Source organism: Morone saxatilis, unplaced genomic scaffold (genome assembly GCF_004916995.1).
Source record: "Morone saxatilis isolate NCDOM2014 unplaced genomic scaffold, NCSU_SB_2.0 Contig8, whole genome shotgun sequence".
Classification (NCBI taxonomy): Eukaryota; Metazoa; Chordata; class Actinopteri; family Moronidae; genus Morone; species Morone saxatilis.
This window is the reverse complement of record NW_023340257.1, coordinates 14,086,818-14,089,792: the sequence shown is the minus strand read 5'-3', so window position 1 is coordinate 14,089,792 and position 2,975 is coordinate 14,086,818. Positions and strand designations below refer to the sequence as shown.

Below are 2,975 nucleotides of genomic sequence, written 5' to 3'. Positions count from 1 at the left end.
AAAAAAAAAATACATTCCTCTCGCTTCTGTCCCAGAGTCAGGTATTACTTTTGTTTCTGAATTTGTTTTATATTAAATTTGTCTTTTGTTATTCTACTTTTTGGAGTATATTTATGTAATAAATTTATAAATGAAATGCGGATGGGGAGGACAATATGTACAAATTCTAATATTGTAATAAAAAAATGAATATAATTTCATGTCTGCATCAACATTGGGTTTTGTTTTGTGAAAATGTAAATGTGGGATTAAATGCGATGGCTTGACATTAATAAAAAGAGTTTAATTTTAATCAACTAATTTACCACCATTGCAAACCGTGTGTTAGAGGCTACATAGTTAAATTAAGTCAAATGAGACTTTAGTTGTGGTCTTCAGGTGTTGTTGAGTAGCAACTGTAGTTAACTGCTGGTTATTCAGCTTGTTTGTGTTTCGATAAACTTTTATATTTCTCTGAAAACAACCTATTGAGCCCTCGTTGGAGCTAACAGGAGAAGCTACATGAAAATCAGAGAAACTGTAAGTAAGTAGTTCTTACTTTTATTTTTAACTTTTGCTAGCCTGGTTGTTACACGTATTTCTAAATAAATAAAAAACCCTCTCTCTTCGAGTATTAAGGCGAAGAACGTTTTCTGAGGTGTTTTAGGTATCTTGCTAGCAAGTTTGGTGACACTTTGGTTCTTTGAAGAGATTTGAAGTGCTGTTCAGTTGTGTTTTAAATATTTACTCTACCATTACTGATATAAATGGGGTGGACAATAGATCTCCTGATTTAAAATGTTAAAAACAGTAGAGCTTCAGGAATTAATCAATATTCAGACAATTAACCAACAACTCTTTTGAGTAAGTTTAAGTCTTCCGTGGGCTCTGGGAAACTGGAAGAGACATTTTTCACAACTTTATTGCGTTTTATTAACCAAACAATCAGGAAAATAACTAGATTAATTGATAAAGAAATAATCGCTGTAAAGAACAATAAATCCCGCCTGTTTGTATTTTTGAAATGCAAAATAGAAAGTTACCATTTAGTTAAAAGCAACAAATAAACAAAGCAGCTCCAGACATTTGTAAACATAATACAATTTATTATCTTTTTATAAATTTTTTATTGTACATATTTTCCCCAGTTTTTTTTACATAATACGGTTAGATTTTAAATGCAGCCCACATTTACAGGCTATATACAACTTAAACTTTCTCCATAGGGAAAACACACAAGTATATTGTTGCTTCTTCAAGTATCTGAATCCCTGTTAAATTTTACACATTTTGTTTTGTTACAATATGATTTCACGATGCATTTGTTCAGGTTTGCTTTGATTTGATTTGCATAAAATCTAAAAGGTGAAAAAAGGGGTTCGTCACACTTTACTAGTTATTGAAAACAACCTTAAAGTCGCTGCTGTGATCATATTGCACCAGAACAAAACACAAAAAAATGAAGGGGTGAATACTTTCCAAAGTGGCCGAATGTGATATCAACGTGGGAAGAGGTCTGTGTAGTTGTCAGCCCCTGATATACAGCACTGTACATGGTCCCAGAAAGAAACAACAACTATATTATCAAATTTACACTGAACATAAGTTATTCTCCAGATGAAACAAGCAACAGTAAATCTTAAAATACAAAGTCAGTTTTAAATGTTACACTTTACATACATGTAATACTTTAATAAAGTAATTGCATTTTTCTTTTTTCTTTTTGTTTTTTTAAAAAGAGCTTCTGATGAGTGCGCTACTCCGTATCCTTTCACAGGTCAGTACATTCAGATTAAAGTAGGAGAGCAGAGCATGTTGCTGTTGTAGCAAGTGTTATATGCTAAACTGCAGGTTTGCTGCTCATTGAGACTAAAAGAAATGTTCACAGTGCTAGCTTTGGAAAAGGACAGTTTTGTAAAAACACATATTGATTGGAGTTATGGCAGCTGCTGAAATCACTTCATAGTGATCCCAACCCAAAGTTATGGATGACAGAGCTTTAATCTTCAAAAAATCTTACATCCCTACTGCAACTTGTCAAAGACGGACAGCACTGCTCTGGGTCCTTGCTTTCAAAAGATAAATCACTAAATGAACACAGTCATGAATGCATTCACAGCATGCAAACACACATCCTACCACAATTTGCCCGGCAGGACAGCACAGAAACACACTTTACTATATTTTACGACCTTACGCATTCACATTCAAAATCTCTCAACCCTCAACTCCCTCACGTTGTACGTCTGCCCGACAGTGAGGTTTTATCTCAGGCGTTTAGTATTTAAACACAACACTGCGTTTACATTTCGGGGGGGCTTGTAGATGTACAAAGTCATCGCATTTGGCAAAATATATTTTAAAATATATTAGCAGCTGCGACAAAAACATAACTTGATCCTAAAATGTTGTACTTGTGCTCAGTGCTGCCTGTATGTTTGATGGAGATAAGTAACAATTCGAGTGTCCTTTATTCCAATACTAACAACCAAACCCTGACAGAACTGCGTGTTCTTTCATTGTCACAGGGATAGTAATATTATATTGAACACAATCAACCAGCAGGGGGAGCTATTGCTGTATGCACCATCCCCGAGGGCCGCAGCTCCAGTTCAGGAGCGTCGGTTCAGTCCGTGGTTTTGTCCACCCTGCAGCATGTGTCTGCTGTAGAGGAGGAGCTCCTCTGAATCACATTCCCAATGTGCTGGTGATTATGGCGGGTCGGGCGCTCTGATCCTACTGTCACAGCTCTCAAAACCCAATGTAACCTCTTGAGTACATGATCTACTATTGGTTAATCCACGGCAGTCACAGTGATAGCGAGGAGTCTAGCTACCAGCCAGTACCTACATGAACACCGTAACAAGGTGCTGGCAGAACGACATTTCCTATATGACGCTGCAAAGCTCACGTGAAAATGACTACTGCTCCGTTATCTGCAACAATGGATGACATCTGCCCGCTGTATACTGCCACACACACACACACACACACGC

At 36.6% G+C, this 2,975-nt stretch overlaps 2 protein-coding genes across 3 annotated transcripts in view; one reads left to right on the top strand and one right to left on the bottom strand.

The window, feature by feature from the left end:
* Window positions 1-200, top strand: part of sept4b (septin 4b) — a gene marked incomplete in the record, with an annotated part of 8,884 nt that extends 8,684 nt beyond the window's left edge. The window contains 1 exon segment of the mRNA XM_035680597.1: window positions 1-200.
* Window positions 201-960: 760 nt separating this feature from the next.
* The window catches only part of mnta (MAX network transcriptional repressor a), a 15,646-nt gene continuing 13,631 nt past the window's right edge, over window positions 961-2,975 (bottom strand). Inside the window, exon 5 of one of the 2 annotated variants that reach the window (XM_035680015.1) lies at window positions 961-2,975. This exon is cut by the window's right edge and continues 1,140 nt beyond it. The gene's annotated coding sequence lies outside the window, so the exon portion shown is untranslated. The other variant, XM_035680014.1, reaches the window with a different exon arrangement.